This window comes from Dendrobates tinctorius, unplaced genomic scaffold (genome assembly GCF_039654945.1).
Source record: "Dendrobates tinctorius isolate UK_male_01 unplaced genomic scaffold, ASM3965494v1 ptg000098l, whole genome shotgun sequence".
In the NCBI taxonomy this organism is placed as follows: Eukaryota; Metazoa; Chordata; class Amphibia; order Anura; family Dendrobatidae; genus Dendrobates; species Dendrobates tinctorius.
Window position 1 is genome coordinate 11,491,515 of NW_027361766.1, and position 15,564 is coordinate 11,507,078.

Consider the following 15,564-nt stretch of genomic DNA (forward strand, 5'->3'; position numbering starts at 1 on the left):
TCAGCTTCACTAGCTACTTCCCTTTTCCTTTTCAATACATTATGCCATGCTACAGTTTAAAGAAAAACTGTTCTTGCAAAAACCACATACTATGTCTGTTTTAAAAACTGAAAAAAAAAGTGATCAAAACTTTAAAAACTTTGCAACCCTTTTAACTTGCTTAAAAGGGAAGGAAAAATAAAACCAAAATATTTAGTAAAAACTTCAAAAGTAGTGGAAACAAAAAAGGAAAATCAAAATTGACAAGAGAACACAGGAATAACCAAAAGCAGGTAAAAATTCTCTTTTTAACAAAAAACTGAAAGAAAGAAGTGAAAACTAAAAACTAAAAAAATGATAAAATGTCACAAAAAGTGGAAGAAAACTAAAAGATAAAAAGGGAAAAAATATTTTCTTTCTTTCTCTTTTTTTTTGCCTAAAAAGATTTTCAAAGGATAAAACCCAAAAAGTTGATAAAATCAAAAAGTATATAAACTTTAAAAAAGAACCACTCAGAAAAATCAAAAACCAATACAAGTACACTTCCAACAATCTAAAAAGTGTGCTGGCTGTAGAACACACACACTTCCCTTTTTTCTGCCTGTGTCTCTCAGTAAATCTTCTGACAACAATGGAAGAGAAAAAAACAAACGGAGACTACAGTATAAAATCAAAAGACGAAAATGAAATACATATACATATATTTCCATAACATGCCATGCGCCCAAACAGTATTTTACCCCCACATATAGAGTATCAGCCTACTCAGGACAAATTGCAAAACAACTTTTGGGGTCCAATTTCTCCTGTTACCCTTAGGAAAATAAAAAATTGGGGGCAAAAATATCATTTTTGTGGAAAAAAATGATTTTTTTATTTTCACACCAGGGCGTTATAAACTTCTGTGAAGCACTTGGGGGTTCAAAGTGCTTACCACACATATAGATAAGTTCCGTGGGGAGTCTAGTTTCCAAAATGGGGTCACTTGTGGGGCGTTTCAATAGTTTAGGTACATCAGGGGCTCTCCAAACACACATGACACCCGCAGACCATTCCATCAAAGTCTGCATTCCAAAACGTCACTACTTCCCTTCCGAGCCCCGACATGTGCCCATACAGTAGTTTTCTCCCACATATGAGGTATCAGCGTATTCAGGACAAATTGGACAACAACTTTTGGGGTCCAATTTCTCCTGGTACCCTTGGGAAAATAAAAAAATTGGGGACTAAATAATCATGTTTGTGGAAAAAATACGATTTTTTTATTTTCATGCCCGGGCATTATAAACTTCTGTGAAGCCCTTGGGGGTTCAAAGTGCTCACCACACATCTAGATAAGTTCCTTAGGGGGTTTAGTTTCCAAAATGGTGTCATTTGTGGGGGGTTTCCACTGTTTAGGTACATCAGGGGCTCTCCAAAGGCAACATGACACCCGCAGACCATTCCATCAAAGTCTGCATTCCAAAACGTCACTACTTCCCTTCCCAGCCCTGACATGTGCCCATACAGTAGTTTTCTCCCACATATGGGGTATCGGTGTACTCAGGTCAAATTGGACAACAACTTTTGGGGTCCATTTTCTCCTGGTACCCTTGGGAAAATAAAAAAATTGGGGACTAAATGATCATGTTTGTCGAAAAAATGCGATTTTTTTAATTTTCACGCCCGGTCATAATAAACTGCTGTAAAAATGCTGGTCATAATAAAGTGCTGTGAAGCACTGGGGGGGTTCAAAGTGCTCACCACACATCTAGATAAGTTTCTTAGGGGGTCTAGTTTCCAAAATGGTGTCATTTGTTGGGGGTTTTCACTGTTTTGGTACGTCAGGGACTTTCCAAACGCGACATGGTGTCCGATCTCAATTCCAGCCAAAAACGTCAAATGGCGCTGCTTCCCTTCCGAGCTCTGCCATGCGCTCAAATAGTGGTTTACCCCCACATGTGGGGTAGCAACGTACTCAGGACAAGTTGCACAATAACTTTTAGGGTCCTGTTACCCTTGGAAAAATAAGAATCGAGGGTGAAAAGATCATTTTTGTGGAAAAAATATGATTTTTTAATTGTACGGCTATACGTTATAAACTTCTGTGAAGCCCTTGTGGGTTCAAAGTTCTCAACACACATCTAGATAAGTTCCTTGGGGGGTCTAGTTTCCAAAATTGTGTCATTTGTGGGGGGTTTCCACTGTTTTGGTACATCAGAGGTTTCCCAATCGCAACATGGCGTCCGATCTCAATTCCAGCCAAAAAAGTCAAATGGCGCTGCTTCCCTTCTGAGCTCTGCCATGCGCCCAAATAGTCGTTTACTGGGAGTTGTTGTTCACAGCCATCATCAGACTGCAGACCATACAGGAACCACAGTACTGATTAGGCGCAGGCACAAATGAACATTTTCATGTAGGTACATTATAGATGACTTTTTCTTTTGTTCTCCATCTTGTCCAGACAACTTTATGACTTTTCACACTCACAGCTCAAATCTAAAGACTTCCATCTTCTCTGGCTTTCTGCAGCACATCCTGAAACAGTTCACTTGAAAATAAGTGTCATTGTAATGTCAGTGAATAAAAATATCTGCCCTACTCCTGTCTCCTGAATAAATGATTGTGCATCATTCTGTTCCCTGCACAAAATGTGATACAACTCTGTCCCTCTTTTGGTACATTTCATCCACTCTATCCTCTCCTATGAAATATTGCCTCCACACCATTCCACTTATGAACTATTGCCACCGTCCACCCTTATTAGCTATAGCCACCACGTTGTGCGCCCTGAATCACTATAACCACAATTCTGTCCATCCTTATTAGCTATAACTCTCTTGCCACCCTTATTATTTATAACCACCACAGTGTCCACTTTAATAGCTATAGCCGCCACAGTCTGTCCTTATCTATAATAATAAATGCCCTAAGCAACTTCCGGTTGTAACAACTTCCGTCCAGTTGTAACCGGTGACGTCACCGCACACCTCTTTCCATGTTAACCCTCAACACACACACTCCACTCACCTTTCACCATCTCCACTCACGTCCACTCACTCTTTCACTCCACATACGACCCTTTCTCTCACTCCGTCTCTCATACATGGTGAAAGGTGAGAGGAGTGTGTGTTGAGGAGTGTGTGTGTTGAGGGTTAACATGGCAAGAGGTGTGATGCTATCGCATCCTCCCGATGCGGTAGCATCGGGCCATAATCTAGTATATTATATCTCTCAACTTTTGAAAAAGGGAAAGAGGGACAAAAGATGCTGCAAATTTTAGGCCATGCCCCCAACCACACCCATTTCACAACTAGTCACACTCATGTCCACACCCAACCGCACCCATTTAGCACTGCTGATCACACTGACTGGTACTGAGGGAACAGTGGCTGGTATTATTGGCACAGTAGCTGGTACTGTGGGCATACTGACAGGTACTGAGGAAAAGAAAGAAAACAGAGAGAGAAAAGAAAGCAGAGAGAAAGAAAGGAGAGCGAGAGAGAAAGAAAGAACAGAGAAAGGAAGAACAGAGAGAAGAACAGCAAGAGAAGAAAGAACAGAGAGAGAAAGAAAGAGGGGAAAGAAAGAAAGAACAGAGGGCGAAAGAAAGAACTGAGAGAAAGAAAGGGGAAAGAAAGAAAGAACAGAGAAAGTTAGAGGGGAAAGAAAGAACAGAGAGAAAGAAAGAGAGAGAAAGAACACAGAGAGAAAGAAAGAGGGGACAGAAAAAAAGAACAGAGAGAGAAAGAAAGAGGGGAAAGAAAGAACAGAGAGAGAACAGATAAAAAGAAAGAACAGAGAGCAAAAGAAAAAGGAAGAACAGAGAGAGAGAATGAAAGAAGAAAGGAAGAACAGAGCGAGAGAAAGAAAGAGACAAAAGAAAGAACAGAGAGAGAGAAAGGGGAAAGAAAGAACAGAAAGAAAGAGAAAAAAGGAACAGAGAGAAAGAAAGAGGAGACAGAAAAAAGAACAGAGGGAGAGCGAAAGAAAGAAAGAGGGGAAGGAAACAAAGAACAGAGAGAGAAATAAAGAGGGGAAAGAAAGAAGTAAAGAAAGAAAGAAAGAGAACAGAGAGAAAGAAAGAGGGTAAAGAAATAGAAAAAGTGGGGAAAGAAAGAACAGAGAGAGAGAAAGAAAGAACAGAGAGAGAAAGAAAGAACAGAGAGAGAGAATGGAAAAAAAAATAAAGAGAGAGAAAGAAAGAACTGGAGAGAGAAAGAAAGAGGGAAAGAAAGAACAGAGAGAGGGAAAGAAAGAATAGAGAGAAAGAGGGAAAAGAAAAAAAGACCAGAGAAAAAGAAATAAACAGAAAGAACAGAGAATGAAAGAAAGAGGGGACAGAAAAAAGAACAGAGAGAGAGAAAGAAAGAGGGAAAGGAAAGAAAGAAAGAACAGAGAGAGAAAGAAAGAGGGGACAGAAAAAAGAACAGAAGGAGAGCAAAAGAAAGAAAGAGGGAAAAGAAAGAAAGAACAGAAAGAGAAAGAAAGGGAAAAGCAAGAAAGAAAAGAGAGAGAAAGAAAGAGAAAAGAAAGAAAGAACAAAGAGAAAGAGAGAGAGAAAGAAAGAGGGGAACGAAAGAGAACAGAGCGATAGAGAGAAAGAAAGAGGGGAAAGAAAGAACAGAGAGAGAAAGAGAGAAAGAACAGAGAGAGAAAGAAAGGAAGAGGGGAAGTAAAGAACAAAGAGAGAGAAAGAAAGAGGGGAAAGGAAGAAAGAACAGAGAGAGAGAGAAAGAAAGAAAGAAAGAAGTAAAGAAAGAACAGAGAGAAAGAAAAATAGGAAAAAAAGAAAGAAAGAGGGGAAAGAAAGAACAGAGAGAGAAAGAAAAATAGAGGGAAAGACAGAACAGAGAATGAGAAAAAAACAGAGAGAAAGAAAGATTCTATAAAGATACTATAGCAGCCCGGCTCCCATTGTAATGCCCATCTGAGCCTCCCGGTGCAGGACATATCATGATCTGCTCACATGGCCGGCATCCCCAATTCCAAGGCGATCCTGCTGCTGGGCTCTCGGAGGAGGACATGGTGATGGATCTGAAGCATTCCTGGTTCCGTCACAATCTGCTCATGAAATTACCTCATTTCCGGTCAGCTTCCAGCACATCACTTCCGGTGGACCGTCATGTGTGAGTTTTAAAGTGCTCCTCGGGGCTCCGCCGTGGGAAAAGCCCGCTTTGAATGCCTCGTACACACTTGGCTCGACTCCGTACATCCCGTACACTTATGGCTCCACTCCGTACACGCACGGCATACCCCATACAGACGCGGCTCCGCTCCATACACCAAGTACACACATGGCTCCGTACACCTGCGGCTCCACTCAGTACACCTTGTACACGCGCGGCTCCACTCTCTACACCTCATACATGCGCGCCTCTGCTCCGTACACCTCGTACACACGCAGCTCCTCGCCGTACACCTCATACACATGCGGCTCCGCTCTGTACACCTCCTACACACGCGGCTCTGCTCTGTACACCTCGTACACGCGCGGCTCCGCTCTGTACACCTCGTACACGCGCGGCTCCGCTCCGTACACCTCATACACGCGCGGCTCTGCTCCAGTACACCTCGTACACACACGGCCCTGCTCCGCACACCTCGTACACACACAGTTCACACACGCCATCTTGACTATCGCGGGATTTCGCCGATCCAAAATGGCGTCGCCGCAAGACCATGTCGCCAGCGTGGAGGACGTCTGGATCCAGGATGGCGCCGGCGGAAGAAGATGTCGGGGATCGTGGATCAGCGGCGATGACGGCGTGAGTATGAGAGACGGAGTCAGAGAAATGGTCGTATGTGGAGTGAAAGAGTGAGTGGACGTGAGTGGAGATGGTGAAAGGTGAGTGGAGTGTGTGTGTTGAGGGTTAACATGGAAAGAGGTGTGCGGTGACGTCACCGGTTACAACTGGATGGAAGTTGTTACAACCTGAAGTTGCTTAGGGCATTTATTATTATAGATATATATATATATATTTCACAGAGATATAGATAGCAGAATAGGTGATAATTGAATTGTCGGCTTCTGTAAAATCTTTGCAGAAGCCGACAGGATATGAGACATGGTTTACATGCAGTAAACCATTGCATATCAGTTAGATTTATATATGTCCATAACTAATAATGTTATTAGTGCGTGTGTGTAAAATATTGGAGCTGTAGGTGTTATATTAAAGAATTAATTCACTGGAAAAAATTGTGTGAGCTCCCATGCAATTTTTTCCACCAAAGATGGAAAGCCAGTGACTGAGGGCAGATATTAATAGCCTAGAAAGGGACCATTGTTATTGGCCCCACCTGGCTGAAAACATCTGCCCCCAGCCACCCCAGAAAAGGCACATATGGGGTAATAAGGGGTAAATGTAATTTTGCTATTGTAAGGTGACATGAAGCCTGGTTATTAATGGAGAGGTGTCAATAAGACACCTATCCATTATTAATCTTATAGTATGAAAGGGTTAATAAAGCACACACATTAACAATAAAATTATTTTAACGAAATAATTAAGCACACATTTTTACCATCTTTATTAAACTCCCAATCAAATAGAAGCCCTTGTTCTACTGTAAAAAATCAAAAATAAAAAAGAAACAATATCCCATACTTATCCGCTGTACAGTCAAGTCCCACGCTGCAACTCAGTAGCGTGAGAAAGTTTCTGAACATTCTCCCACTCTGCCGAGTTCACCACGGGTCAGGGGGAGTCTGCGCAGCCTCAGCGACAACCATTGACATCACTGAGGCTGCGCAGACCCCCCACCTGACCCGCGGTGAACTCGGCAGCATGGAAAAATGTTCAGAAACTTTCCCACGCTACTGAGTTCATCTCCGGTCAGGCGGGGAGGCTGCGCAAGCAGCTTTTCATTCATTACGCAATGGTTTGCAGCTGGGGCGGTAGCATTAGCACTGCTCCCAGTTGTAAACTATTTAACCCCTTGGGGTTTAATGCAGCATGGGACTTGACTGTCCGGCATGGTATATTGTTGCATTTTTATTTTTCATAGGAGGATGAGGGCTTTGCTGGAATTGGGAGTTTAATAAAGATGGCAAACTTTATTCTTAATGTATGTGTTTTTTTTAACCCTTTCATACTATTGGATAGGTGTCTTATTGACACCTCTCCATTATTAACCAGGCTTAATGTCACCTTACAATAGCAAGGTTTCATTAACCACTTATTACCCCATATGCCATCCACTACAGGGAAACGGGAAGAGAGAGGCCAAGTGCCGGAATTGGCGCATTTTACAGATGCGCCTTTTCTGGGGTGGCTGGGGGCAGATGTTTTTAGCTGGGGGGCAACAACCATGGTGTTAGGCATCAAGTTCCTGCAACTGCACAGCATGAATCCAGAGCCTTGCATTCAGCGGTCTCCCATTCTCCTCTGACCGCTCAGGAGCCTGCACAGCAATCCCGGCATTCCAGACGCTCTGCTCAGACCAGGTCTGTGGGTCTTGGTGTTGCTGCCACCTCTGGGCCAGCAATAGTAGCGCAGTCTGCTCTGCAGAAAGCCACTCCAGAGGCTGTCCTCCAGTCGTGGGCATGCTCACGAGAAGATCTCCCATTGGAGATTGGGAGTCACGTGCTCAGGTCCTTCTCCAGATCTCATTGGTCCATCTGGAAGCTTCCGGAAGGTCCCGGCTATAAAAGGGTCGCCGCTCGGCCATGCGCTAGTATAGACTCTAATTGCTACTGTGTGAATGTTGATGGATGTATGGACTGCAAATGACTCATTAAGATTCCCCTCCCTCTGATATTACGAGTGTGTATAGGGATCTAGTAATAGAGTCAGCGCCAGTAAGTGGCAAGCTATAGACCACAGTATTCATCCACCACAGTGCTAGTGTCCGACAGTGTGCCTGCTTCCGGGCATTGTCGTATAGCGGCAGTGTCTGTCACCGCGCTGCAGTCACCAGCTTCTCTTGACGTCCGCGGTTGCGATGCCGCACGCACGGTGGGTCTAGACAGACGCTGACCCTGAGTCTTGGCCTAGTCCTGTGACCGTATACCGTGTGTGCACACCGTTGAGACCTGTGAGGTCAACAGGCTTGGCATTTATGTGCATGCCTTAGGCGCCTCTGTAATTATAACAGAGCTCACCAGCACTCGCGGGTGACGTTCAACCCGCGTGTGTCATACCGCCATACTGTGCGTCTGCCATTATATAGCAGCAGTTTAACACCTCTGCATGGTGGACCCCGGGCGGCGAACGCACTTTCTGTTATTTAATATTTAGTGCGTTCCGCTGTCCCTAACATTATACTAGTACCAGGGTCTGGCTAGTAATGGCGGAAAAGCAGCAACTACTGCAGTACATTCGGCAGCTGGAGGGCAGGTTGGCGGCTCTCGAGAGTCCCACCTCATCTGCGAATGCTACTGCTGCCGCTGTTCAGGCAGTCGCAGAGGCTGTCTCTCGTATTCCCACATCCACGCCTGCACCGACATTATCCCGTCTCCCGCTGCCCGACAAGTTCTCGGGTGACAGCGCCACCTGTAGGGGTTTCATGAGCCAGTGCTCTATTCAGCTTGAGCTACTGGCCACACGGTTCCCTACAGAGCAGACTAAAGTGGGGTTTATTGCCTCCCTCCTGTCGGGCAGGGCGTTAGAATGGGCTACGCCATTGTGGGAGCGTGATGACCCCGTGGTTCTGAGCGCTGCTCAGTTTCTCACGTCCTTAAAGCAGGTCTTTGTGGGACCACGGGTCACTCACGACACCTCTCTCCAGCTATTAGCCTTAACACAGGGATCCCACTCGGTCAGCCATTATGCCGTCCGATTCCAGACACAGGCTTCCGAGCTGGATTGGCCTGATAAGGCACTTGTCCCTGTGTTCTGGATAGGGTTAGTGGAGCATGTCAAAGATGCCCTAGCTACCAGAGGGGTCCCCGCAAGTCTGGAGGACTTCATTGCCATTTCCACCCGCATCGATCTCCAGTTTACGTAGCGTGGGCTAGAGTGTGCGCAATCCAGACAAAGGGTTAAGTTGGCTCCCACTTTCTCTGAGCCGCTAGAGCTTCCCGCTCAGGAGGTTATACCTTCTGAACCCATGGAGGTGTCTAGCACCGGTCCCAGGCTGCATCCGGTGCAAAGCTCCGTACGCTGTTACCAGTGCTGGCAGTTTGGTCACTCAGCTAACACGTGTCCACTGCGGTTGAAAAAACGATCACGTCCAGTGGTCGTAGGTTGGGGTTTATCTGATATGAAACCTTTCTCCCCCAAACCGGTATTCCGGGGGACGTTAGATAGCGGGGAGTCCACCTGGGAGGTAGAGGTCACGGTGGATTCCGGGGCAGAAGGGAACTTTATGTCCTCGGCCTTCGCCCAAAAGCACGCTATTCCGCTGGTGTCCCTGCATCACCCTTGACCATCAGGGTGGTTAATGGTGCACCTTTACCATCTCAGGTTACCCACCAGACAGCACTCCTAGGTCTCTCAATCTCACCATCCCACCATGAGATCTTGTCCCCATTCATTTTGCCAGATGGCATCGACCAGGTGCTTCTCGGAGTTCCCTGGCTCCGTTGCCATTCCCCTCATATAGAATGGTCATCGGGGAGTATACTGGGTTGGAGCAAGGACTGTGAGGGAAGGTGCCTGAGGGGCAGTGTTCAAGTAGCCTCCACGGAGGTGCCCGCAGATCTCTCCGCGCTTCCCAGACAATACCACCAGTATGCAGAGACGCCTCCGCCGCACCGTCCTTACGATTGTACGAAAGACCTATTGCCAGGCACGGAACCTCCTAGAGGCCGCGTGTATCCTCTACCACTCCCCGAGACGGAGGCTATGTCTCAATATATCTGGGAGAACCTGGCAAGAGGTTTTATCAGAAAGTCGGTGTCGCCGGCTGGTGCAGGGTTCTTCTTCGTGCAGAAGAAGAGTGGAGAGTTACGTCCCTGCATTGACTACAGAGGTCTCAACGCCATTACAGTAAAAAACAAATACCCTCTTCCGTTGATCTCTGAGTTGTTTGACAGCTTGTGAGGGGCCCGGATCTTTACGAAATTGGATCTACGGGGGGCGTACAACCTGATCCGCATTCGCGAAGGAGACGAGTGGAAGACAGCCTTTAATACCAGGGATGGCCACTATGAATATTTGGTCATGCCCTTCGGCCTCTATAATGCGCCTGCTATCTTCCAGGATTTTGTAAATGATGTCTTTCACGATATGCTCTCTACCTCGGTGGTGGTCTATCTGGATGACATCCTCATCTTTTCTCCAGATTTGACCTCTCACCGGAGAGACGTCTGCAAGGTCTTCATCTGTTTGCGGGCAAATTCTCTCTTCGCCAAGCTGGAGAAGTGCCAGATTGAGCAGGAGTCCTTGTCGTTCCTGGGCTAGATCATCTCGGCCCAGGGGTTGGCTATGGATCCTGCCAAATTGCAAGCAGTAATGGACTGGCAGGAGCCCCATTCTCTCAAAGCGGTGCAGCGCTTTTTGGGGTTCATTAATTACTACCGCCAGTTCATTCCCCACTTCTCCACACTGGTAGCTCCGCTGGTTGCCCTCACTTAAAAAGGAGCTAATCCCAAGGCTTGGTCTGAACAGGTCTCCAAGGCCTTCTCATCCTTGAAAACCCATTTTGCCAGCGCTCCTATCCTACACCATCCCGATGTGGATAAACCTTTTATCCTGGAGGTGGATGCCTCATCTGTTGGTGCAGGAGCAGTCCTTTTCCAGAAGGATGCTCAAGGTCGGAAGCATCCCTGCTTCTTCTTCTCTAAGACCTTCTCACCGGCGGAGAAAAACTACTCCATCGGGGACAGGGAGTTGCTGGCAATGAAGTTGGCCTTTTCTGAGTGGAGACATCTCCTGGAGGGAGCCCGGGTTCCCTTCCAGGTGTACACTGACCATAAAAACCTGGTCTATTTACAAACAGCCCAGCGCTTGAACACTCGTCAAGCTAGGTGGTCGCTCTTCTTCTCCCGCTTCTGCTTCATCTTGCATCTGTCTGGAGAGAAGACCGTCTGTGCGGATGCTCTCTCGTGCTCGGTGGTCTCAGCAGAGAAAGAGGAGGCTGAGCCTCGGCTAATTGTCCCCACTGAGAGCCTGAGGACCGTGTCTCTGGTCGCTCTTGAGGCAGTTCTGCCAGGCAAGACCTTTGTCCCTCCTCGCCTGCGACCAGAGGTCCTCGCGTGGGCACACGCGTCTAGGGTGGGTGGTCACTTTGGCAATAAGTGGACCACAGAACTCCTGGCAAGGTCTTATTGGTGGCCGCACATGGCTCGGGACACTAAAGAGTACTTTCAAGCATGCGTCTCTTGTGCTCGGAACAGGTCTTCTAGGCAGAGGCCGGCTGGGTTACTGTATCCTTTGCCGGTGGCAGACAGACCATGGGAGATGGTTGGCATGGACTTTGTGGTCGGTCTGCCCAAGTCCAGTGACAGCACGGTCATCTGGGTGGTCACCGATCATTTTTCTAAAATGGTGCATCTGTTGCCACTCGCGCGGCTGCCTTCCGCTCGCGGTGTCGCCGCACTGTTCATAAAGCATGTATTTCGTTTGCACGGTATGCCAGACAAAATAGTCAGTGACCGAGGTCCCCAATTTGCATCTCGGTTTTGTAGGGAGCTCTGCAGTCTACTCAGTATTGAGCTAAACTTGTCCTCCGCCTATCACCCCGAGACGAACGGGTTGGTTGAGAGAGCCAATCAATCTCTGGTCACGTACCTGCAACATTTTGTTTCTGCCAGGCAGGATGACTGGGCATCCTTACTACCATGGGCTGAATTTGCCCTGAATAATGCAGTGGCTGATTCCACTGGTCAGACGCCGTTCCTTCTTAATTATGGCCAGCATTCGCGCATTCCCGTCCCGATGCCAGTGTCTTCCACTGATTCCAAGGTGGCAGACTGGGCAGTGGAGGCTCGCGACATTTGGGATCGCACCCAGGATGCTATTCGAGCTTCTAAAGAGAGAATGAGAGTGTCCACCGACACACATCGGCACCCCGCTCCAACTTTTGCCCCTGGTGACTTGGTGTGGCTCTCTGCCCAAAATATCAGGCTGCAGGCTGAGTCCTCCAAGTTCGCTCCGCAATACATTGGTCCCTTCAAGGTCCCCACGCAGATCAGCTCAGTGGTCTACCGTCTGGCTCTTCCACCACACTTGGCCATTTCTGATGTCTTCCACATGTCCCTCCTCAAGCCTGTTCACATGGCCTGGTTTTCCGAGTCATCTGCCGGGACATCAGACTTGTCTTTGGATGAGTTCCTTACACTTGCCAGTCCTACTCTAACATGAAAAAAGAGGAAAAAAATCTTCCAAAAATTCAGACACAAACCAGACAGGTCTAAATGCATCTGCACTAATACAAGGTGCAGCGGACCCAAGTAAAATGGCAGCTGCACAGGTCTATAAATACCAAATGAAACAGCCAGCCTACAATCAGGGATTGGCCGTGTGGTACACCAGTGCAGAAGAAATAATCCACATGTGGCAGTGTTCACACAGGGAATGCGGGGCTTCTGGTTCACAACCTCTTAGTAACACCATATAGGGGGGCTGCCCAGTGCCAACTAGAATGCATCCCGTGTGAACAGAGGCCACAAGTTTGCAGAACCATTTGGGCCCAACTGCACCCTGAAAGAAATATAAAAAGTGCACAAAAAACAGGAATCCAGAGCCTTGCATTCAGCGGTCTCCTATTCTCCTCCGCCTGCTCAGGAGCCTGCACAGCAATCCCAGCATTCTAGACGCTCTGCTCAGACCAGCTCTGTGGGTCTGGTTGTTGCTGCCACCTCTGGGCCAGCAATAGTAGCACAGTCTGCTCTGCAGCAAGCCACTCCAGAGGCTAAGTCCTCCCGTCACGCTACTGGGCATGCTCACGAGAAGATCTCCCACTGGAGATCGTGAGTCACGTGCTCAGGTCCTTCTCCAGATCTCATTGGTCCATCTCAGAGATCTGGAAGCTTCCGGAAGGTCCTGGCTATAAAAGTGTCGCATGGCCACTCGGCCATGCGCTAGTATAGACTCTAATTGCTACTGTGTGAATGTTGATGGATGTATGGACTGCAAATGACTCATTAAGATTCCCCTCCCTCTGATATTACGAGTGTGTATAGGGATCTAGTAATAGAGTCAGCGCCAGTCAGTGGCAAGGTATAGACCACAGTACTCATCCACCACAGTGCTAACATCCGACAGTGCGCCTGTTTCCGGGCATTGTCATATAGCGGCAGTGTCTGTCACCATGCTGCAGTCAGCAGCTTCTCTTGGCGTCCACAGTTGCGACGCTGCATGCACGGTAGGTCTAGACAGACGCTGACCCTGAGTCTGGGTCTAGTCCTGTGACCGTATACCATACGTGCAGTCCGCTGAGACCTGTGAGGTCAACAGGCTCGGCAGTTATGTTTATGCCTTAGACGCCTCTGTGATTATAACAGAGCTCGCCAGCACTCGCGGGCAGGGCCGCCATCAGGGCATGACAGCCCTTACATGTGTATGGGGCCCAGTGATTAGGGGGGCCCGACCACGCTGGCAGCCCGGTCCACGCTAGGACCCCCCTACATTTTATTCTGCAGTCTGCAGCTTTAATTTAAATGAATACCCAGTGCCTGCCAGGCCCCCCGGGCAGGCCTCCCCCCGCACCATGGTCCAGCCTGCGCTGCCATCCCCCCCTGCACAATGGTCCAGCCAAAGCGCCGTCCTCACCTGATGTCACACACTGCTCTGCTCCACTTCCTCATTCGGTCAGTGTGAGCCACGTGGGACTGGGAGAGGGACGGAGCCTTGCTGCTGGAGCGCAGCCGCTGGCCAGGTAACAAGAATTTTTTTTTTTTGAGAGCGGCGATCCGGGGGGCCCGGGGCAGACTGTGAGATGGGGGCAGAATGCTGGTCATGGGGCAAAAGCAGAATGCTGGACATGGGGCAGAATGCTGGGCACGATGGGGCAGATTGCTGGACACGATGGGGCAGATTGCTGGTCATGATGGGGGCAGAATGCTGGTCATGATGGGGGCGGAATGCTGGGCACAATGGGGCAGATTGCTATTCACGATGGGGCAGATTGCTGGTCATGATGGGGGCAGAATGCTGGGCACGATGGGGCAGAATGCTGGTGACGATGGGGCAGAATGCTGGTGACGATGGGAAAGAATGCTGGTGATGATGGTGCAGAATGCTGTACACGATGGGGGCAGAGTGCTGGACACAATGGGGCAGAATGCTGGACATGATGGGGCAGCATGCTTGGCACGATGGGGCAGATTGCTGGACATGATGGGGCAGATTGCTGGTCATGATGGGGCAGATTGCTGGAGATGATGGGGGCAGAATACTGGACATGGTGGGGGCAGAATACTGGACATGATGGGGCAGAATGCTGGACACTCATGAGGCAGAATGCTGGACACGATAGGGGCAGAATGTGACAGTGAGACACAGGAGGGGGCTGAATGTGAGGCACGGGGGCAGAATGTGACAATGAGACACAGGAAGGGGCAGAATGAGATATGGGGCATGATTGGAGACACAGGGGGCAGGATCAAAGACATTGGGGCATGACTGGAGACACTGGGGGCAGGATTGGAGACAGATGGGGCAGGGCTGGAGACAGATCGTGCAGGATCATGGGGCAGGATGGATACGGTGGAGACAGATGGGGCAGGATGGGGAGATCATATGGGGCAGAATGGATACTTATGAGGACAGGATGGGAGAACGTATGGCTGAAGCCAGGAATGAGACACACGGGGCCAGGATGGGGATATTACCATAGAGGCTAATTAAGGGATATTATTACTGCAGTGATATATTTATTTTATTTTTTGAGTATACTGTTTTAAATGGGGGGGCGGTCCTGTTACTGTGTAGAGTGACACTATGTTGCCTTTTTTTCTTCATGTGATGTAATGTAGAAGTTGGGAAAAATAAGCAATATGTTCTGCAAGCAGAGTTCTAGGTAACTGTGTTATTTCCTGCAGAGACGAACCCTGGCTGGAAGATGTGATGGCGATATGTGCTGGATGAAAGATGAAAAACAAAGACATATATATATAGCCTCATTGACATAATATATATAATGTATATATGTTTTCACAATTATTTGAGGCCATGGATCCATTATATGTCCATTTTGCAAGTTGGCGAGAAAATCTCACCATACGGATGCCATATGGATGTCACATGGATGTCACACGCATCCGTAGATGCGAGAAAATTGCATCCTCGCATTCAAAACAGATTAAATATGGATCATTATTCAGGGAACATTTCTGCGATTCTCGTCTGTAAAAAAAAATGGACCGATTTTTTTTATATGTTGCGTTTGACTCCAGCCTAATAATGACCTCAGAGAATGGCTAAATCCCACTCCTGGTGGAACGGCAAACTGCTGGCCTCTGGGAGACACCTTGGATCACTGCATGAGGTAGCCCAATGATCCAATGATGCCCCCTTACCTAACCCTCTTGTTTTGCTCCTGCAATACTGTAATGTTGATATAGCTGTTACTGTGAATATTGTCGGTATAATTGGTATACTCAGCCCTGTCAATATTGTCAGCATAATTTTGTGGGTTTTTTTTCACTATTACAGCAAATACATTGTGGTTCTATTGTGTAAAAAAAAAAAAGATCACAACCACATTTTACCTAAC